Raw genomic sequence first — 24744 nt, forward strand, 5'->3', positions numbered from 1 at the left:
TCCAATAACTACATGTGTGACTCTTTTGTGAGCTCTACAGACAGTTACGAGGACAGATTTGGAGTTGCATATGGGACTGTCACATGGTTTGATTGCCTTGTCTTCCAGGCACTGCGATTTCTTTTCACGGAGCTTTAATATTGAGGAAATTTTAGTTGTGATAAAAGTTCAGAAAAGTCTCTGTAAAAGGATTTAAACAACCCAGGAATAGGAAGGATTTTTTTTTTCTACTTACCACCAATCTATATTTTGCATTTATATTCACTGAACTGTTCAAATGTTTACTCTTTCTAATAGTGGAGCGGGGGAGTTGGGAGGGATTCAGGGCTTCTTTTGAAAATCAGGAGAGTTAAGAGACTTTATTGTCCTTCTTGCTCTTTTGGAGCAAAATCTAGTAGATGTCTGAACCGAAAAAGAAAGCAGATGCTTTGTAAAAAGGTCTCATAACTCATGTCCAATTATAGAGGCTGATTTGCAGAAAAATGTGATCTACCAACTGTTAGGAGCCAAAAATCCTGTATCTTTAGTCTCTGAAATGGATAAGGTGCAAATCCATTTTCAACTTCACAGACACTTGCTGAAATTTTTCTTTTGAGACCCAAGCCCCATGTATCCCTCTCATCCCGTGAGGGATACATAGCCGTAAAGCAAGGTCTTTCTCCTAATCTTATTTTACAGGTTTCTCAAGGGTAAATGATGTCCTCATTATACCTGTGTTCAATGAATTAGGACTTATGACGCTGTACAAATGCTAATCACACATACTCACAGATAATTATTTTGAGGCTCAGTATGTGTGGCTATGTGTCCTCAGATTAATTTCATCCAGTAAAACAAATACGGTGGTTAATTTTTCAGAATTGCATTTTTAGTCCATGAGTAAACTCAGTCATCTTTGTCGCTCTGGAGGAAAAGTCTTCACTCAGAAATAATAATAATGGATCTCAATTATTGATTGCCTGCTCTTAACCAAATCCTCATATAATAGATGTTTTATGTATATTATTCCTAAGCCTCAGAAAAATCCACCAAAGTAGATATTGTTATCTCCATTCTTCCAGTTGAATAAGAACTTGATAGATAACTTGAATGAAGAGAGAAGTGTGGTTTCTTATTTTGGAGCTTAATTTTTTTTTTCCTGTTTTAGGTTGGAGAAGCACGGTACCTTGCTGGGCAAATCGCATTAGTACCTTGCACAATGAAGCTTGTGAGTGGTGGAATACAAACAGAAGCTACCTCATCCTTAAGTCACACCCTGAAAATCCTGGAGGCTTCACACAGAGGTGCTGGATTTCACCACATCCTGGTGGCTCACTGCTACATCACAAGCAGCAAGTTCATTGCCACTGCTCTTGCAACCTGGCAGAAGAACTTGAGAACACAGAAAAAGGTACCTACGGTATCCATTTTATTTCTCATCTGCAAAAGAGCAATTTATGCAATGGTTTTCTTCAGGCGGTATCAAGTCTTTCTAAGCGCATTTCTTAGGGGTTTGAACTAAATCTGGCATGATGAGGTTTGATTGAGCTGTTATGTTCTGCCTCGTAAGTGGCTGTGCACAATTGAGAAAGAAAATTGCTTAATAGAAAGTTATAGTCATCACTAACTTTATCTTAATTCCCCAAAGCAGTAAGTTAAGAATTCTTAAGAGCAGCTTGGAGCTCTTAGAAAATCCTGAAAAATACTCTGTTTAGAAATATTTCTTTCTGCTCATAAGTCACACTGCACTTTATGGGGATGGGGGGTTATCCTTCTCATATTTTGTTCACTTGGGGAAGGTTTTATCTATTTCTCCAAGGACCTTTAAAAAAGGCCTCATCTTTCCATTCTTCTAAAATATTTAAGAGATTCTTTTTCTCAGCAGGAGGTCTGGTTTAGGATTGTAATTTTTAGGGGTCCCACAGACATCAAAACTGGTTTCTGAAATATATTGAATTGTGATCGTATAGTATAGTGTCATCAGAAAGAAAGAGATTAAATAATAATAACATATTAAGTTGATGATGGGAATGTATTCTGGGAAGAACTTATAGGGATCCATTCTTTGCTGACACCAAAGCTACATTGACAGTACAGTTATTATTCTAGGATGATAGAATTATCCACCCAGTAAACTCATGAGCCTCACCTGAATAAGCAGAATAATAAGAGTTTAGTAAGGTTACTAGATACAAAGGATATGTGCAAAATATATCTTACCTTCTGAATATCAGCAATAACCAGTTAGAATAGATAATGGGAAAAAAGATCCCATACACAGTAGCATCCAAAACTACAAGAAATTTTAGGGTTGCTATATTATATGAGTCAGAATCAACTTGACAGCAGTGGGTTTAGTTTTAATTTTGGTTTATAAAGAATACCATAAATCTTTATAGCAGGATGAAGGAAAAATATACCATGTTTCTGAATGGAAAATATTTAATGATACCTATCTTCTATGATTTTAAAAATAAACTTATAGAATCAAGTCTTATAGGGAGTGAACTTAAAACAGTATGTCTGAAGTAGATGTGAAAGAATAAACCAGGCAAAAATAGCCTGGAAATTTTTACCAAAAGAAGAAGAATGAGGAAGAGGAAGAGACGGAAGAGAAGAGAAGGTGAGGGGAAGGAGAGAAAGAAGAATGAGAAAGACTTCTACCACCAAATATTAAAATGTATTGTAAAGATACAATTAAAATCATGTGGCATTGGGGCAGGAGCAGATAATAACGAGTGGCTCAAAATTGAAATCACTCTTAAAGTTGTGTGTGTCCATGTTTCAATCAAACAGGAACACAGAGGTCTTGCCGCCTGTTTCTGACTTGGCAAGCCTTATTTGGTGATACCTTGCTTTCCATGAATGGGCTTTCTCCTTGTCACACCTGAAACAAGGTGGCATTTGCAAGCAGTCAGCACTGTCTGCCTCCTTCTTTGGTCATGGCACTTGTGGGTTTTTTGAAACTAGTTTTAGTGGAAACTAAAGCTTGCATCTCTGGGAAGCTTTCTTCTCTTTGTAACTCCTGGGTCTCTAGAATTCTTGCAAAAGTTGCTTTCCCTAATTCGTAGGGAAAATATTTCCTGGATTTATACTTTGTTTTAATTTATTTTTGCTGTGGCTGACACATTTAAATTTTAGCTATTTCACAGATTTTTCCCACTGGCTTCATTTGGTATTCAATGAAAACTAAAAATAAAATGATATCAAATTTTAAATTATTTAAGCTAAACTTAAGTTTTAATGTAGAATAAACGTATTTGTTCATAATGTATTTCCTCGCACTTATCTACAGATGTGTGTCCCGATTTGGGAAGAGTTGCACCAAGGAAACAGTTTGTATGACATCTTTCAGAGAGGCTGGTGGGCAAGATAAGTGCTGGTCATCTTTATAAAACAAACCAAAATCAAACCCGTTACCACTGAGTTGATTCCAACTCATAGTGACCCTATGGGACAGAGTAGAACTCTCCCACAGGATTTCCAAGACGCAGCTGGAGGATCCGAACTGCTCACCGTTTGGTTAGCAGCTGCATCTCTTAACCACTATGCCACTAGGGCCCTGGTCATCTTTACAGATCTTGCAAAATGAAGGGAATTTCTAGACATACCAATCAAACTCACCTTACAACTAAATATAATGCAAATTACCACAACAAACAGAAAATCTGAGCATTCCAGTTAGTTGTATTTAGTTTCCTACTTAGTTAATGTCAATTAGGTACTATTTATAGTAATTTGCTACATAATCATTATACGTTGTTCTTTTGATGCTGTAAGAAGGTACACTTATAGTTAAGAAGAAAACGAGTTTGGAGAAAAGATCATTTTGCTGAGTTGAAATTTATAGCCAGTATTGTAAGGCATAAGGTATAAAGGAATGTATCCAGCTTTGCTTTAAAAATGGCATGCTATCAGAAGTTAAGTGATCATTTTATAATTTTCTATAAAGTGAAAGAAAAGTGTTTTTAATTTAATTACCCATGCCTAAAAGGATATTTGAGTATATTCTTAATGGCATAATTAGTAATGGAAACACATCGTAATATGCTATTACACTCTTTCCTGAAATTTTTCCGTTCTTCAGTTTTCTTTGAAGGTACTAGGAGAGTGTAGGACTGCCACAATATTATTCAACATGCCGATACTTTTTAGAATCATAATGTTGGTTGTTCAAACCTTACTAAATCGACTTGACAGTTCCAAATTAAGTATCATCTTGTGTTTTTCCTTTCTCCATATCTTTTTAATGACAGTGTCATACAATATGATGGTTTTATGAGTGATTTTGATACCTCATTCACCAGAGTAATCAATGGGGAAAGGAGCCATATGGGTTGCAGTCCATTTGTATTGGATAGGACAGATGGCATTATTGATAGATGGAAATATTCCAGATATTTATTGTGTAATGGTATCTCAGGGACTTTGACTTCTGAATTGTAATATGTTAATTTCTACAATAACTGGCAAATCGAGTAATTTATTTGGTTATCATGTATCCATTTAATCATAACAATGTGTGAATTTTAGCATTAATTACCTTTCAGTTAATACTTTTTTTTTTTTTTTTTTTAACATCATGGGCATTTCTAAGGCTTTATGTTTATTTACCTGATTTCTGACCAACCTATCATTTTGGTCTGGAGGACCTTAAAGCTAACAACAACATTTGGAGCAAACAATAAAAGTTGAAGACAGGATGCCAGCAGGTTTCTCCCAACAGCACCTTCGGCCCATGGGAAGTAGAGAAAGAATGGGTAATGTTACAGACTCTCTTTATATTTGCTCCTTATAGAAGTTTCTACCCTCAATAAACTTCCTAAAATTATTTTATAACATGATTGAGGACAAAAGAACATGATAATGGGATTCAGGTTCTAATTAGATTTTATTTTTTTAATTTTAAAATGAGTCATTCATAGAAGCGTTCCTGCCGCAGTAGTATCATTAATGCACTGTCATCCCAAATGTTTGCCTTCATTCCAAAACTATATTAGCACTGGCAGAAATAAATGAAATCCAGGGTGGATAAGGACTTGACTTTTTACTGTGTATACTTTTGTATTGTTTGAATATTTAGTGTAAGCATATAGTCAGTCATGCCTTATTTTTACAACTGCAAAGTTAAAAATGATAAATTGAATGATTCCAAAATTTCTATTGCCATTGTTTTATTTTGAAAATGCTATCCATCCCTATTATTGAGGGCCTACTGTGCCTTTAAACACTGCCAGGAGCTCTCTGATAGTACCTGCAGGTTGCTTACTATTCTATGTAGAAAGCAATGTAAACTCCTTAAGGGTAGCGACAATGTTTTCCAAACTAAAAATTGGAACACATTGTACAACAGTGGCTTTGTTTGTTTGTTTTAGTTTATGAGATTGTTATTGTGAAAAAATGGCAAATGCCTAAAAACTAAAGGTTCTTACGTACAACTAAAATTTATCAAGTTGCCTTCATCAATGACTGACACCCCTCAATTTCCAGTACCTAGCATTCCATTTTGCACATAGCAAGAGCTCAATGTTTGTTGATTGTGGTATTGATAAACAAGGTAGGATGATGTACATTTACAAAGAAAATTGGAAATATTAGCTTAGTTACACACTTTCAAAAATGATAGCATGGTCCCTCTAATCAAATAGAACTTTATACTGGATTTTGATAAGATTGTCTTTTAAATAGATTTTTATAAAATAATAATAATAATTGCTTTGAAAGAGTAAGTTGACCAAGCTTTATTCAGTCAAAAATATCTTATCGTGCTCAGTGGGCCAGGAGAAGGAGCTATTTTAGAACAATCCAGAGACATGGCATTAAAAATAGGCTCTACCTTATGATTTAGAGAAAGGACAGTAATTGCATTCCTCCTCCTCTTGCAAATACAACTGGGCCAAATAGATCCTGATGACTCCAGATATTTGCATTACTCTAGAACAATTTCAGAAGCATTAATTAAAATGGCATAGATAATTTTTCTGATAAAAATTTCAGGACCAATAATAAACCAAGTAATAATAGACTAGCCCTAATTGAAATGATATGGAATTTAAAATATTCTATGTATATATTCACCATTTCTCTAAAAAAAAAAAAAAAAATCAAAGTCTGAGTAATATAAGGAGCCCTGTGTATTTTGTTGTCACTATAGGGTCACCAGGAGTTGGAGTCGACTTGAGAGCGATGGGTTTGATTTTGGGTATGGGGGTGCTATGACTCAAAATTGACTGGACAGCAATGGGTGTGGTTTTTTATTTTTGTTTATTAAAGCCTTTTATTTCCTTTACTTCTGAAATAACATATATAAGAGCTTGCTGATAAAATTTGGGAATGCATAGTTTTCATGTTGAAATTTGTATCTATTTTGCAGCTTTTAACCTTCCCTGATCTATTCTCAATATTTTCATTGTCTGTGTTTCTTTATCTCCCTCCCTCCTTCTTCCCTTGGTACTCTCACTCACTGAAGGACAGAAAGGCAAAGACAGGCAGATCAGCTATTACTTTGGATCACCAGACAGGAAAACTTCTTCTCAGGCAACACTGCAATGTGATTGGGTTGTTGTTTTTGCTTTTTCTGTTGTTGTTTTAAGACTTTATTTCTTCCTTTTTTTTTAATGTTTTGTGTATATGGAGAAATTTTGTCAGATCACTCTACTAATGGAAAGAAAAGAAGAATCCGTCTCTAGAACTGAGCTGTTTGGTTACTTTTGTAGTGAATGAGTGACTTTTTCATTATATTTTGCTACAGGTTTTTCCCATGAAGCTTCTTAACCAGAGTTTTGAATACGACTCCTCTCTCCCACCCCACACCACACCCCGAAAAAAGAATCATACATTCCTAAGACTAAACCTCAAATTGTAATTTGTGGTTCGAGGATTTTCCCAAATCATTTAAAGATAAACTCTGTGTATTAAAAGTGCTTTAGGTAAGCAAAGCCTGGGTGGAAGCAAATTTTCTTTGTAATATTTTCAGAGCACTGGAATATTTATCAGCTTAACCATCTTTAAAAACAACACCAGAGTACTTAATATAAATTTTTAAATTTAGTCCTGAGTCATCTGGACTTTGATTCAATCAAATTTATCAAGAAAAAGAAATTTTTTCCCAAGCCACCTACCTAATTTCCAAGGCAAGACAATGGCAGTTGATCATGCTGGTGAATAAAGAAATTAATTTTGGCACACTAAGGCAGTGTATAAGCTGAAGTTCTTGAACAAAAGCAGCCTGTCAACTATGGTGCATTTAAGTACAGGAAAGATTGATGTTTGCCAAATGTAAAATCAGAGAGAAGCAAGTATGTTTTCAAGCTTAGGGGATTGCCAACAATGAAAGGGAAAATAAATAAAAATTTAGTTGTACAATATTGTTATACCTTGTCAAGGAAATGTTAATTGAAATCAGGCCTCCTTTTAAAAAAACATAACATGAAGATTTCCTCCAAAAGACTACACAAGAGTCTGACGATTAATGCAAAATGGGGTTTTAAAGGCACAAAATGATTGCTGACATTAACAAAAATTGTGCTGTTAGATCATCAAAAAGCTAAACCCTAGATTTTGTTGTCAATGATCTGTACTGATTAATTAATATAATCAGTTATGTTACTAAGAGAAAGCTAAGAGTTTTGAAAAGTATCTACACGAACCACGTGGAACTCCATCATAAATTCGATAGCTAAAAAATACTCAAGCTTCTGTTTATTCCTTCTGCAGTATCAGGTTTATGGCATTTATCTGGTAGCTAGATATTATTTGAATGTGCAATGATTTGAGTTATTAAAATACAGTTCGTTTATGATCCATGTTAAGAACACGCAGTGCATTCAAATAACTGGGTAGCACTGGGTCTTTCACCTCAGACCTGGTATGTTTCATTTCCCTGAGGTTGGGGTTAAATTGAGATTTTGTATTCATTCAAAGTAATTGTAATGAGAATATTCAACACGAGTCAAATGGAGAATAGTGGCACCCTAGAAGTGCTTAGAAATAATTTCCTTTTTTTTTAATACATTGCTCCATCGTGGGATTGAAAAAGATTACCACGCCTTGTTTAACGATGTTATATTGTTCTGTTTGTGAATCTAATGAAGTCTTTGGCAGTAAAGAACACAAATTGTTCAAATGAATTTTAGAAAATAAGAAGGCATCTGAATCAAATAATTACATATTTGAAATGCATGAGATACTATTAACAATGTTTACCTATAGAAAATCAGAGATTTGTATTTAAAAAAAAAAACCCTCTTAGTATTTTCTTTTTATTCTCATAATGGAAAGGGGGATGGGTAGGTGGAATAGTACTTCATTAGCCCACAGACATGGGAAAGGATTACCCAGTAGTAGAGCTATGTACCCACGACAGATTTTTCCAGACTACTTTTTCCCTGAAGCAGTGTTTCCATTTGAGCATCGTAAGTGATTTTCCGTCTTTCTCACTAAAGCGCTCAGGTATATTAGCACCTCTTTCCCTCTCAGGATATTGACTTTGCTGAAGCCAAGAGGAAATAAATTATTTTTGTGTGCCAGTTGTTTATCAGCGTCTTCTCTCTTGTGTTTAAATAGTAATCGTCGTTGCTAAACTAGATCAGCCCATAAGAACTGGTCTCTCACTGAACGACCTGCTACTGAAAACCCTATTATGTTATGTTGAATGGTATCATGTGATCTTAGAGAGATCCTTTACAAAAGAATGCAAATGTCGATAAAACTCATTGAGTTCTAAATGATATTCAGAAACTGTTTTAGAGATAAAACATACATAGTGATCGCTAAGGGCCAGGTCATACTCTCTCAGGAGTATCTGGTAAGTTGAGTCTATGGAACAGGCTGAAATAATACAACATTTTCTAATACAGTTGTAGGCTTCTACACTAAGTGGCAATGTGTTTATGATGGGCATATTCTGGCATAGAAGCATATTTTGAATATTCCAATAAATTCAGCTATTACTTTGGGAAGAAAAAAGTGTTGCTTATCCTAAGAATTACTAAAGAAGAGAAAGTCTTCCATTTGGTGAACTCCCTGTGGTAACTTGAAAGTTCTGCTTTAAAATGACCATTCTTGGTCTTCCCATTACTATTCCAAAAAAGCCCAGATCAGTTGCCATCGAGTCAATACCAACTCATGGCAACTCCATGTGTTTTAGAGAAGAACTGCGCTCCATAGGGTTTTCAATGTTTGCGATCTTTAAGAAGCAGATCACCAGGCCTTTCTCTCAAGGTGTCTCTGGGTAGATTAGAACTGCCAACCTTTCCTTTAGTAGCCAGTCGTTTAGCTGTTTGGGACACCCAGGGACTCCTTTCATTACCGTTAAACCAAAACCCAACCCACTGCCTTCAAGTCGGTAGTTACTATTCTTTGTTTGCTTGGTGAAGGCCTTTCAACTGTGCCTAGAATATAACCACTATACTGTAAACAGCAGAGACAGTCAGCATCTGCAACAAGGCAAGGATTTCTGCCAATAACATCATAATTTAACATTATTCTGGAGGTTCTACACAATTCAGTAAGGCAATGAACTGAAGTAAGATATATTAGAAAAAAGGAGAGCAAAAAATTATTTTCATATAATCATTTCCAATACAATTTTGATCTCAGGCATTCCTAAATTGCCCAGGTCTCAATCACCTTGTTTCAGAAGAATATGGTAAGTAGGGATAATGGAAATGGCCTAAAATAATATAACTTTTTCTGATACAGTTCCAGGTTCTCACCTTAAGTGGACACGTATTTACATAGAGCACATTCTAACATGAAAACATCCAACATAAACGAACTGAAAAACTACTTGAAATTAACAAGAGTTAATACGGCAGAAGGTAAAATAAATAAAACATTTTTTAAAATTTTCATTCCATTAATAATATCTTGCTTTGGGGGTGGGGAAGGGAGAAATGAATCCATGGTGATAACCCCAGTTACAAAATATCTAGTAATATCCTTAATAAGAATTACACGAGTAATTACAAAACTTTCCTGAGCACCACATAAGAAGACAAATAAATGTCATGAATTATGCTTCTGGATGCGAATGTTGTAAAGACAGCAGTTAATGTACAGGTATAACTTTAGCACATCAGTCAAAATTCTAATGGGATTATTTTAGGAGCATGAAGAAATTATTCTAAAATGTTTAGGATTCATAACAGCAAAGAACAATTTTAAAAATATAGTAAAGGGGAGTATGACCTGTTAAATATAAAAATATTTTCCAAAACTACATATTTAAAATGGTACAGTACTACTACAGCTAGAATCCACAGGTCATTGGAATGAAACAGGTAAACATAAAGTTAAACCTAGTATTTCTATGAATGAAATATGACAACAGAAGATCCAAACAATGTGAATAGGTTGGATTGTTCAATGAAGGATGGTAAGAGATTTGACAAGAATTTGGTGAGAAAAAAAAAAAGAGTGATTTAAACTAATACAGACATTAAATATACTTTTTGAAGAATTTTAAATTACAATGAAATTCTCAGAAACTATAGAAAAAATATACAGTTGTTTCTAGCATATAAGTCTAAATAATAATAAGTCTAGTCAGGGAAATATGTGTGTGTTTGTATGCACACGTGGAGCCCTGGTGGTACAGTCAGTAAGTGCAAGCTACTAACCAAAAAGCTCAAACCTACCAGCTCCTTCCTCCTCAGGAGAAAGCTGTGGCAGTTTGCTTCCATAAAGATTAAAAAAAAAAAAATGGAAACCCTGTGGGCAGTTCTCCTCTGTCCTATAGCGTCGCTATGAGTCAATGGCGTCTTCACGGCAACAGGTTGTTTGTTTGTTTTTTTATATGTATGCACATGGAAAATAAACTGGTAGGAATTATACCAAAATAGGATAAACGGTAAAAAGAAGGAAATGTTGGTGAGATTGCAGGTGGTTTTAGTTTTCTCTTTTATTACTTTTTCATTTCTAGCTTTTTCCTTCAATTATAATATTCCCTAATCAGAAAAAAGGGGGGGGGGGCCCTGTTTGGTTTTTAAAGCAGTCATGTTATCCAAGTACCTTAAAAAAAAAAATCGAACCCATTGTTGTTGATTCGATTCCAACTCATATTGGCCCTACAGGACAGAGTAGAACTGCCCCATAGAGTTTCCAAGAAGCGCCTGGTAGATTTGAACTGCCGACCTTTTGGTTAACAGCCATAGCACTTAACCACTATGTCAACAGGGTTTCCATCCAAGTACATAATCACTATTATATATGTCCTAGCATATTTTAGCATAAAGTAGAAACTTGTTTTGACAAAAATAGTTTTGTTGTTCTTTTTAATCTCTAAAATGCAAAGGATTTCATTTTCTTTCCCTTTCATAATATACAATTAGAATAAGATCTATAAGCTGGGAGCGTAGAGCAGCGCCCACGGTTGTATCTCCACCACATAGCAAAATGCCTGATGTGTAGGAGGCATGCAATAAGTGTTTGACTGAGGAAATAACTAGTTAATTAATACAAAACTGGTCCATTTCCCCTCCCTCAAAAAAAAAAGGCAATGAATTGCTTCTTTCAAATAATCTTCTGTGTGTTAGTCTTCTGTTTTTCAGGATACAATCTAATCAAGGAATGCCAATACCTAGGTTAAAAACAAAAAACCAAACCCAGTGATCCCTAGATTATCTAGTATCAAATGTGGACCAATTCAAAATTTTCCTGTTTTTATTTGTAGTCCACCTAGTTAGAAGTAGTACAATTTAAAAGACAAGAACTGAGAAGACCAAAGAAACATCTTTCCATTCTCCATTTTGCCCAAGCTAACCCTAGAATTCTGTAATCTTCCTAGGGAACTATTGGCTTTGGAAATCTAAAACCAAACCCAGAGCCATCCAGTCGATTTCAACTCACAGTAATCCTGTAGGACGGAGTAGAAATTCCCTAGGTTTTCCAAGGCTGGAATCTTCATCAGAGCAGACTGCCACATCTTTCTTCCGAAGAGCCTCTATACCACCCAATAAACAGCAACACCATGCCTTTGTTCCAGACTTGATCTCCACTATCATCCTTTCTTTAGCTGTGTTTCAGAGACTCTCTGAGCATTTGGTTTAGGTTCTCTGTTTTCTTGAGATTCAGTTTATCTCTTTTGGGGAGGCCACAACAACTTCTTCCACGGGAGAAAAGAAACCACTCATTTGCACTTCTCAATTTAAGAGTTCACCTTTAAATTCTTGGGAATCTTTTGCATTAAAACAACTCCCTGGAACCTAAAACAACTCCCTGGAACCTAAATTGTAATGATATCACAATGATGGATCTTTTCTTTTCCTCCAGGCCTGCAGTAATTTTGAGAGCTGTATTTTTTCTCTTTCTTGCATCATATACCCCACTTTCCTCTTGCTTTCCCTTAAGCATCTTCTATTCTGCGTGGAGAGGTGTTTCTTTGTCCAAAATGGTTTATATTCTGCCATTTTACTTTGTGTTCTAAGTGAATTACCTCATTCTTTTTACATAACACAAGGACTCTCCAGTTAAAAGAGTCCTAATGTATCATGCTTGAAATACAACATAAGATAGCATAGTGACATGAAAAACCACTGGTCTAGGAGTTAAGAAATTTGGGTTCTAGGCCTTACTGCTTTTCTTTCAGCCAAAACCTAAAATGAATGGCAGGTTATACCACTGGGTCCTCAATTTCTAAAGAACTATCTCTAAGATGGCTTCTACCTATCACAGTCTTTGATCATATCATTCATTTATTTATCTAACCAAGACCATTTATTGAATTCTTACTAATTTCCAGGCACTCTGCCAGATATTTGGGATATAGAAATGATCAAGTCACAGTTCTTGTGTCCCTGATACAAAACGCATTGCTTTCCCCATGAGACCATGAGGGAAACAGTTATTCTACCACTGAGATATTTAATCTTGATTTCTGATTGAGCTTCCTAGACGGGGACTTTTAAAACTAGAACATTAAATTGTGTTATATGTTAGTGTACTCAAAAGTATCTGGACCATTGATATTTACAGGAACACATTTATTTTTATAATCACTTCCTGATGGGACTAAGAGTAGGGCACTATCTGTATACAATTTCTAAAAATCAGTTTTGAGCACTTCCATGATGATTTTTCAAATGAAGACTTCTGAGTCTGTTATGCTACTACTTTCAAAAATTTAGGAAGGTGCACCTTTGGTATTCTTCAGGAAGAATGTAACACATTTCATATTTCTTCGCCTGAGGAAATTGCTTTTAAATAAAAGAATAGCCAGATAGCTTTCTGAGACAAATAGTATTGCTTTGCACTTGACTCAATGGGTAGAATAAATGAATAATTTTCTATGCAAGTATCTTGGTTTGCTTACAACTTTCTGCTAAGGCTCTGAGACCTTTAAGCAAAGGATTCCACCAATTACATTTGTTGTATATATGTGTGTGTACATTTTTTTCAGAAAGCATATGTTAGTAGGGCTATTAAGCAATTAGCTTCATGCATATAGATAGTTCATTTTGCACCAAACCATATGATGTGACTGGAATTTATAGAAAACCATCTTTCTTGCCAGGAATTGAGGCTAGTTAATTCTCTAGCTTGGAAAAGTGTGGTCTTATGGCTGCAATCTGTATCCTTCAAAACTAAAAGCCGAGTATTCTATATGTGATAGCTTTGAAAAGTCCATAAAATACAAAAATTTTGTTTTTATTAAATGAAGAAATTGGAAAGAGGGTAAGAAAATCTAAGTAGAGTACCTGGTTCGCAGTGCCTCCTCACTAAATGTTTGTTAACTGCCAATAACATGAAGCCAGCAGGCAGTAAGTTCGTTTTTTTATAAAAGATGTGCCACGAGGTCTTACGTGCTTGTCAGATTTGGCTGTGAGCTTTCTAGCAGTCTATGCAAAAAGGGAAATGCAATCAGCAGCAGAATCTGTAATGCCCATGAGATGAAAACAAACTGGCTGCTCAGGAGAAGCCTGGCTATTTTTAGGGGTTTAATAACTATTTCCAGAATGACCGAATACTGCAGAAATCTGAGACATTTGGCACGAGGTCACTGGGGTCTTAACCATCTTTACAGCAAACACAGAAAAGAGCTTCATGTGGCTGTTTTTCAGACCAACAGGATGATGTCATTGGAAAACTGGTTTTAGGGAGGTAAAATGTCACAACTACCTGATAATGTGCCTTAATTAAAATAGATATATACTCTGAAACACCCAGAAATCCTGAAGCAGTGGGACCTACTGCATACACTTCAGGCACGTATACCTTTTCCACACGTAAAATAAGGTTCATTGCCACTTCTTGAAGTGCTAGTTATACTTTACAAAGATAGCGTATTACTGTCTTGTCTCATTTTTATAGCACTTACATCATCCTAGATCCTTGGTCATAGCCGTTAATCAGGTTTGGGTTTTGTTTCTTTTTTTTTACTTTTTAGAGGGAGAAGAGATCTTGGATTATTCTAAAAATCCATGGAATGTCTACCACAAGATGCAAAATTCTACATGATTGGCCTTTTGTAAATATTAAGCAAAATCAGTAAATCAGAATGATCAGATTAACATATCTTAGCAGAAGCATGCATACAAAAGGAAGTGTTGACGGTCTTTATGAAAGCTGTGTTTCCCGTTTACTGCTGCCATTTTTATTGTGGATTTCCCTGTTCAGCACTTAGTTCCAATTTTTTAAATGATCCATTTCAACGCTAGAAAGCAATATTCTTCGACTCATATGAGTTTTTGGTTGCGTTTTATTGCATTAAAGATTGTGGAGCTCTACTGTGAATTACAGTATTAGCATTCTTTATATTTTAGAGGACTGTGTTCACAAGAATTATTATGACTGATTCCAGGGGTTCTTTGCTTGGACCTTTGAAGACAAAAGTCCAATGCAATTTAACCTTCAATAGAAATGAGGTCATTGTACAATTTCAAAAATTTGAAAAGTACAAAAAACAGTGGGTATTTCATTCAAGAAATGAATTTCAAGATGTACCCATTTGAAGATAATTTCAAGTAGCAACCAATTTACCTAAATATAGTTTGCAAGAACTTTGCTTATAACTTGGTTGCTTGGAGCTCAAAATACGGTTTTCATAGAAAAAATGCTATAAATTCAAGTCCATTCAATGGATACTTAAGTGCCAAGGCTATCTCTACCCTTCAAGAACTTGCTTGCTGGTAGTGTGAAAAAAAGGCAAGAACACAAATAACTCAGCAAACCCCTTTTCAACACATTGTCAAGTGCCTTATAAGGCAAGCTCAAACATGGCAGAAAGCCACCATCAAATTTCAGAGTCAAAGAATTCATAAATTGTTACAAGTTTATTCTATAATTGACTACCAGAATTTGGATGGTTTGTACTAATATCTTAACCTCTTCTCATTTTTTTCATCTCCCAGCCTAACTACCTCACTGTCCCACAAAAGGAACGGGCAGGTATGAAGCTGAGCTCTAGCTAACAGTGATCAGAACTTTACTGAATGAAAAAAAAAAAAAGTTTTATTAAGCTTAACACCTCTACCAAGGATTCCCCCATTGCTTAAGTAAATGACTGATACTCAACCAAAAAAAAAAAGACAAATGGCCAAAGCTTTGGTGCTTTTTACCTCTTTGCTAGAACTATGTATGAAGGATGGCAAGCTACATACTAGCAAAGTTTCTGACACCATCATCTAATTTCACCTGTGATATTTTTGTTTAGGAATTCCTAGGTGGCACAGATAATTAAGTGCTTGACCACTAGCCAAAAGGCAGGCAGTTCAAACCCACCCAGAGTATCGGACCTGCTCACAACCCCTTGTAAGGAGCTGAGTCTGCAGCCTTTAGGCAGTTGTGTGGGGACAGATGGTGGAGTTCGCCTGCTACTTAAATATTTCCTTGCCTCCAACACCTGAATCTGACCTTCTGCTTTGCGTGTAGGTTCAATGCCTGCAAGACTTTCAGTATCTGTTTACCCAAATTTTTGACTGATCTTTTAAGCCTCAGTTTCCTCTTCTGTAAAACAATTTTATTAATAATACCTCAACATACTGTTGCTGTGAGGCTTAAATGAGATAATGAGAGTGAAGTCCTTAGTATAGTGCCTGGAATATGGTAAGTACAAGCCATTATCCACTTTTCATGAAATCTGCTATTAATAGATTTTATCATCCTTTATGCAGCTAGATGGCCGATTTGGGACATTTGACTAGAGGAAAAAATAGATTAGTGTTGGCTATGGGAAGTTTTCATGCTTTCATACACTTTAGTGCTGTGAGTACTCTGATGACTTGAAGAAAGCCTGGGGTTTCAGGGGCTGATGTCAGTCAGTGGCTTCTGAGCTTTTATTCTTAATGAGGAAATGGTATTCTCTCTCTCTCTCTTTCTCTCTCTCTGTCTCTCTCTCTGCAAAGAGGGAGAACCTAAGTCAATCTTCAGGTCTCCTTGTCCTCATATGTTATCTTTTCCTTTGACTTCTGCTCAAAACTGGGGAATAGAACACCAAAGTCAGAAAACCCCAGGCTCTTCCCATTTTGGGGCAACACAAATGAGAAATCTGACATAAAAGAGATGGAATGTTAGGAGGAAATAAATGAAAATGGATCCTAGAGGGCAGCATTAAAAAAAAAAAAAAAGTGTATAGAAAAACTCTGTTAACAAGTAAATGAGTATTTTTGACAAGGTTTTCTTGTCATCCTCTTTGCCTGGTATCAGAGTCTTCATTTAAACCATGTCATGTTAGATGCTCTGAGCAAAAGCCAACTATATTCTAGATGCCTGATGAAGACTGAACATCAGAATAGAAGTTTGAAGGCAGTGCTGTGGCAAACCATTTGCTGAGAGCCTGTTTGAACCATGTCTATTGGTTTCCTTTTCTCCCTTGGTGTTTTATCATATTTACAATGTATTTTCATGTGTTGTGTCTTCCTTCTTGAAAGTCTTATTTACAAGTGGGTGTCATTGTCCCAGATACATATTGGTTTAGCAATGACTATTTTTCTTGATGTTTTCTTCATCATCTGTAAAGTGGAATAAATTTCTCTGATGCATTTTAAAAACTCCCAGTTAATTCTCTAATTCTGGTTTCTAAATCAAAACTGGTCACAGCATTCTGACTCTAAAATGTCTTAGTCTGAGGAGTATGTTGAATTGACATCCTTCTTTGAAGGGGTCTTATCTAGAATACTTCCTTTCAGATATTTGCATGTGGCTACTTTCATTACTACTAACAAACAACTACCGTGACCCTCTGGATCAGTAAGTAAAAGTCAAGAATACAAAGGAGAGAAAAGTGGGAAACTGATTTTACATATGAAAAATTATTCAACAATAATTGTAGAAATTAAGCAATATCCAAGTATTGGTCATTTGTCTTTGATTTGCTTGTCTGTTGGGATGACTTGCTTTCTTTATTAAATGAAAACTCCTTGCCCTCTTTTGTAAACTTTGGATCCTTTAGCAAAGCAGAAGTTACTGAGTGTGCCCATTTCTTTATTTGAGTGTCCCAATTTTTTACCTTGGCATTGTTCTTATAAAGGAGAGAGGCCTGAAAACTTTTTTTTTCCTTTTCAGTGATGCTATTTCCCACAAAAATGTCATCATTTCAGATACTAATCATATAGATTATATATTTTCAACATTATATTTGCCCTTTTTATTCATAATAATTTTGAGATGAAAGATAGGAGTTTAGTGTTATAAATGTGTGACGCGTTCTGTTGGATCTCTTAGAACTTTGAATATAATTCGATATAGCATGTATCATCCTGAGTTACAGTCTCTGGTTTATGTGTCTCTCTACTACCCTTTTTCTCCCTCCCTCTCCTTTCCAAAGATTGGTGGTTTTCAGAAAACAAGAACGTTGCCTACCTTACGCTCATTCCTTATCATCACACAAATTCTTGGCATGGTGCTTAACAAACAGTGGGTGCTCAATAAGTGCTCTGTAAATGAATAAGTGAAAGAGGTTGATGTTACAGATACACGCAAATTGTGTTGGATTGCTATAAATTTTCAAATTCATTGTTGTCATCAGGTGCCGTCAAGTTAGTTACAACTCATAGTGACCCTATGTACAACAGAACAAAACACTGCCTGGTCCGGTGCCATCCTCGCAATTGTTATTACTCTTATCAAACAGTGTTCATTTTCTTATCTTGTTCATTACTCTGGTCAAATAGTGTCAATTAGTTATCTCTATCTTGATATATACAACTAGGGACAGCAGCAAATTCTATAAGTATCAATCCTGAAACTTAATCTCAAGCAGGTGAAATGGTTTCATGCTGTGAATGTGGTCACTGAAGGCCTTTTCTAAGCTTAGAGTGGGATTTAGAGTTGCTTACACACGTGAGGAATAATGGTTAAACTGGAAAGTAACACTGCCAGTAGGGGAAAAATAGAGCCATTCTGCCTTCAAATGGCACAACTACCACCTAAAAAGGGGTGAGTCGGTGTCAAAAGATAGAGTAGGATGAAGAGGGAATTAATACTTATTATCACTACTTTGCTTATCACTACTTTGCACCAGCCACCATGCCAGAACCTTTACATGTTACTTCCTGTAGTTCTTACAGCAGCATAGGAGCTGTGTAGTATTATTCCCTTTTATTAGGGAGGAAATGGGATCGAGTGGGTGTGCTGGGATTTTAGTTGGGGCTCTGCAATCCAAAAACCATTCTCCTGCACTGTAACAGAGAGCGTAATCGTGTTTTACCTGCCTTAAATCCTTTCTGGAATAAGGCAGGGAGTGAATCAATTATACAAATTATTCCCACCAGCTTTTTCTGAAGTCCCATTCACCTCAGCGGTGGAATGAGTCAGTGTCAGGAAGGGTCTTCATAGTGGAAGAACGCAGACACTGACTTGAGATGAACTTTGGTGCATTCCCCTGTTTTGCCTCTTCATGACCCTTTTTAAATTATTCATCCATGCTAATATTTAATTCTAACATTTGTGAATGAGGATGTTTATAGGATTTTCAAATGCCAAATACGATGCCCAAAACAAAGAAGGCCTTCAAAAATGGCCGTTGAATCACCATTTGAACAGAATATTGCTTCATTCTTCTTCCTGGAGGTCTGCTTAAAGAAGGACTTGGCCATTAGAGCAGAATAGAAAAAGAAAAGGATTATCTCCAGGGAGAGCTTGGCTGATTTTATGACAAGGGGGATATACCTCAGGGGTATGGGTCAGTTTGATGTAAAATGCCTTTGACATACAATGAAATATGGCATATTACATTGAGTTTATATTCTTGTTTGTTTTTTGCTTCATTAAATCGTGATTGATGGTACATCATGAAATTCATCAAAATTTTGAACAAACTATTTTTGAGAGAAAAGTTACAAAGATACCTTCAAGGATTTGCAAATATGTTTTAAATTATAATCAATGCCATAATAAATGCACTGCAGAAGTAATATAATTCCAAATTTGGGTTTTTCCTGGGTCTTAAATCATAGAATGGACTTTCCTAAACAAAAATAAAAAGGGGAGGGGGGATTACATATGAGGCTGAGTCGCTGGTACGGTGTTGAGTTGAAGGAGAATAGTGGGAGGGAGAAAAGAAAAGAGAGGTTGGAGAAGTTAAGGCAAAGTACAGAAAACATGTAATGGAAGCCTAAGGAATTAAAAGCAAATAATCTGACAAATTACTAATTTGCTATTCTCTAAATTATATAATTTCATCTCTCAGAAGCTAAAGAAACATGAGAAAGATGGGAATGGCGCATCAAGACAGACATCTTTGTGGTACAAACACAGGAATGGTGATAGAAAAAGTACGTGTAGCATGAATGAAAGCTGTTGAAAACACTAAAATATTTAACAATAACAAGTCATTTAAGCACAATTTTTGGAGTGAGAATTAGAACAAAGAACTGATAGTCTCATTGCTTGGGAAGCATAAAAAGTTGAAAGAAAAGGTGTCATCATTCACTTCTTACTCTGCTTCTATCTTGATGATCTTCAAATTAGAAAGGGCAGAGAAAAAACAACAGTAATAACAGTAAAAGCGGAAATCAAACCAGCTACTGTGGAGTCCGTTCCAACTCATGGCAACTGCGTGTGTTTTTCCGAGTAGAACTGAGTTCCACAGAGTTTTCAGCAGCTGCAATCTTTTGGAAGCAGATCTCCAGAACTTTCTCCCCAGGTACCTGTGAATGGGTTTGAACCACCAACCTTTCAGTTAGTAGACAAATGCATCACCATTTGCCCACCCAGGGACTCCAGTAATAACAGTAGTACCTTGTTATTGACATCAGGCTTGGCCTGTTTCTTCAAATTCCATAGGAAGAGTTCTCCAAAATCAGAGCGGACAGAAATCACGAATTCTAACTGGTGAAAAGTAAGACTGTCCCATTTCCACCTTCTTCTTTTAAATTCTAATTAAATTACATTGTATACCCCCTTCTTAGATCATAAAATCTAATAAATCGAAAATCATAATAAAAGAAGCAGATCTAAGGAGCAGCTAGATGACCCTGGTAATTACTGCCCCTGAAAAGCAGCTGGGGATAAATATTAAAGAAATTTAAACCATTACATTTGGCAGCTATTATCCAACATATAAATGGATACCACTAAGGAAATCTATCCAACTCATTTTCAGCAGTTATACCAATTCATTCAGCTACTGGTGGTGCATTTGCAACTTATCCTGATTAAATCATTCAGAATAGAATACTATGCAAAATTAGACCATATGTGGAGACAACATCCTGAAGCGGGAAGATCATAGGCTTTAGACAGACCTGTGCTTGTATACAAGTTCCCAAAGTTGTTAGCTGTGTATTATGGATTGAATTGTGTCCTCCAAACATGTATGTCAGCTTGGTTAGTCCATGATTCCCAATATTGAGTGATTGTCCGCCATTTTGTCATCTGATGTGATTTCCCTATGTGTTGTAAACCCTACCTTTATGATGTTAATGAGGTGGGAATTGCAGCAGTTATGTTAGTAAGGCAGGACTCAATCTACAAGATTAGGGTGTTTTAAGTCAATCTCTTTTGAGACATAAAAGAGAGAAGCTAGCAGAAAGACAAGGCCTTCCTACCACCAAGAAAGCCGGGTTCTGCTGGGAGCAGAACTCACCCTTTGGACCTGGGGCCCCTGTGCTGAGATGCTCCTAGACCAGGAGATCAATGATAAGGACCTTCCTGCATTGCTGACAGAAAGAAACAGTCTTCTCCTGGAGCTGATACCCTCAATTCAGACTTCTAGCCTACTAGACTCTGAGAGAATAAACTTGTTTGTTGAAGCCATCCACTTGTGGTATTTCTGTTATAACAGTGCTAGATAACTAAGACACTGTATAATCAGAAACTGAGGATAATAGCACCCATTTATCAGTTGTTATAAGAATTCAGTGAAATGATGTACTTGATGCTTTCGGAACTCAGAAATATTCATGTGAAAATTGCCATCTACTAGTAAGTCCTGTAGGGTCTCTATGAGTCAGAATCGACTCGACGGCAGTGGGTTCTGTTAGTCGTTTAGTAGCAAGCACCTACCACCTGAAAGGTCCATCAATGTTTCAGCTCTACCTTCTAGATAATAATCAGCTTGAAATTTTTTTACTAAAGAACCACAACTCTTCCTCATAGCTACATACCAGGCTGCTCTGTCACCTACTGTCATAGTCATCCACAGTTAATTCCAGATTGCTGTAGGCTCTGCTTCAATAGTAATTTAAAGCATTTCTCTGTCCTCCCTGTTTGGAAATACCACACTTCAGAACACTATAACCCAGCTTGTTGAGTATCCTGCTGTTGTCTCTTCCTCATACATAATCAGTCAGAAGAATTGTGTTTTGATGAGTATCCCTTCAATCTGTTGGTCTGACTGCTTTCAAGGACTTTATAGTTATTACTCTTTTCCTGTCACTTGATATTCAGTTGGGATGGCAGGTAGCCTCGATTAAATTATTTCAAAAGGTAGATGTAATGTCAGCACTTGTCCGTGTTTTATACACTTGTAGAATATTAGAGAGCACTTTTTTTCAGTCATTGTGTCGTGGATTGGATTTTTCTGCCACACTGAAGCTGTATTTTTTGTCAATGTATATGAATTTTGTCAATTATATACACACACACACATACTTTCTATTCCATTTTCTTAGTCAATTTCTAGATAAAACCTGAAAGCTTTCTTTTATTTCCATATTTCCAATGGAAAATCTTAGATTACCCATTGGATCTTTGCTAGAGATTGCTAAAGGAGCTTGATTGTCTTTAGAGCAATTGAAAATACATAGTGAAATGCTGACTCCATGATGTGATCCACTGTCCTATGAACAGTTCAAGGCTACACAAGTCCTAGGTGACTGTTACCTTGGCTTCCAATGTTACCTATAACCTACTGAGTATGAAGAATTAACCCAGGTTTCCAAAGGCATCATCTGATTGATATATGCTCTTAGGACCTAGCTGCATCTGAAGGTGAACAAAAATGTTTGCATTAGAGAGAATGTATCAGGAAACCCAACTTTCCTCCTTTTACAATGGAAAATGGATCAAGCAAGCAATCAACCTTAGTGTATATAAGTGAGAGTTTTTTAGGTCAGCTTCTTCATACCATGATGATCCTCTTGACCTTGCCATTTGAATGGAGAAATTAGCCCCTATTTGAAGTTTTAGGTCTGCTCTGGGCTTTGACACCAATTCAATCACTGCAGTGCAAGGCTCATGAGTTGATTATATAGCCTGGAATATGTGTCCCCACTCTTGCGGTAACTGCACTTCTAGGAAACTCAGCTTCCTTTTCTTTCTTGGACAGATTTAGAGTAGTTTTCCTGGAACATCATTAATGTCATTCTTCTCAAAAGGGTCCTGCCTATCAGACTTGGCTGAATGAACCCATTGCAAAAAATAAATCTACACAAACACAGCAAATAACCAGAGAGCATCAGCTTTTAGAGTAATTTACAGAGTTGTGAGAATAAGCAGATAAATTTATCAGTCGTTACACTTACATCTGTTGCAGTTTGATTTGTTGGAAACCATGTGAGGTGGAATCTACAGTATATATTCATTTTTCTAACAAATTATGTGCCAACGAACTATCCTGGACATCTAGAGTCTCGCGGGTGAATTCATACTGATGCTTCAACTCTTCAACAGTATCTTGGTTAAGTACTGCTTTTAGCCCCAGGAAATGATTTTAATCTACAGGAAAGAATTTTTAATAAATTTGTACTAATATTCACAACTACAGGCATGTTAATTTAGTTTTTAATTTAGATATTGCTGTGTTGCCTCAAAGATGGTTATATTTCAACCTTGTACACAAGGGAAGAAATCCTAGCTTAATAATTGGAGATTGTGTTTTTTGGGATTCCAGATTTTGGTTTATATCATAATTGATTTATGACTTTGGCCCTTGCAGAGTTACCTTTTCTCTATTCTGAAACAATCATCATACTGAATGGCAGATATTGCAGGACATATCAAGCGAGTTTAGCTTCAGCAATTACTGATTTCATCCAGACTCAAGAACTTCTGTTTGTCAAGAAGTTAATATTTTTTAAAGAAGATAAAATGACTTTACAACCTATAATTATTTTCTTATTAATTACGTTTTTATAGTATCTTGATTAGCTGGCACTTGATGCTTAACTTTACAGTTTAGCTCTGCAGGGTCCTTTTAGACATTATTATTGCAAAGAAAAATAAAAAATCAAGCGAATTCTGAGTATTATACTTGAAACAATGGAAGGTGCAATTGCGGAAACAGCAGCTAAGCGTGGCGCTATAGAACTTGCTCGCAGCTTGGTGCCCAGTCCCTGCTGAGAAGGCAATGTAGGGGAACTGGCAGAGTTTGACTACATCTGCTCCCTGCTGCTTTAACCTGTTTCATTCTTATTATCCTTACTGTTTAGATATTTTGCCTGCAAAATTAATTCTTTAGCTGGGAGAACACATGATGAAAGAGGACGTGATTTGGAAAGAAGGGCTGTTTAAAAATTAAAAGGTATCAGCAAGGGAGATTAAAGGCTATAATGAGTGATATGTTTACTTAATATCAGTTCAAGAGCAGAAGCTCAGGGGGTAAAGCTAAGCTGTTTCCCGGTTTCAGTTTTCTGAAAAGTGGGCTACAGCTTCACGAGGTGTGTTCTTTGTTTTGCATTGTGTGTCTATACCAATACTGTTATTATTTATCAAAGAGATAAATAAGAGGTACCAAAGTTTTGGTGATGCGGAGACCCTGAAAATAATCAGCTTTTGCCAGCAGTGTTTTATTGTAGCCACGTACTGATGAGCGACCTATACCCAACCGCTTATAACGTATGCCTGATCACCTAACAGAAACAGGAGCTCAAAGCGCAAGTAGCCCCTAAGATTATTAATGAGATAATAATAATGTTATTTGTATGGCCATGGAGGAGCCCTGGTGACGTAGTGGTTAAGAGCTCGGCTGCTAACCAAAAGGTCTCAGTTCGAAACCACCAGCCGCTTCTTAGAAGTCATGTGGGGCAGTTCTAATCTGTCCTATAGGGTTGCTATGAGTTGGAATTGACTCGACAGCAAGGGCAACAGATACAGCCATTGAATCTTGCTATTTAGACAACTTTCCCACATTCCTTTGTTCCTCACCTCAGCTTTCTGAGAGACTATCCAGGTAGGTTTTATTGTCCATTTTATAGATGTGAAGATGGGAAACTTGAAAATACATGCCATTTAGGTCTTGGGGAACATCTAGCTCAATTGGCATAACATATTTTATAAAGAATATGTTCTACATTCTACTTTGGTGTGTAGCATCTGTGGTCTTAAAAGCCTGTGAGTGGCCCCCTAGAATACTCCACTGGTCTCACCCCTTCAGGAGCAAGGAGA

This window comes from Loxodonta africana, chromosome 10 (assembly GCF_030014295.1).
Source record: "Loxodonta africana isolate mLoxAfr1 chromosome 10, mLoxAfr1.hap2, whole genome shotgun sequence".
Classification (NCBI taxonomy): domain Eukaryota; kingdom Metazoa; phylum Chordata; class Mammalia; order Proboscidea; family Elephantidae; genus Loxodonta; species Loxodonta africana.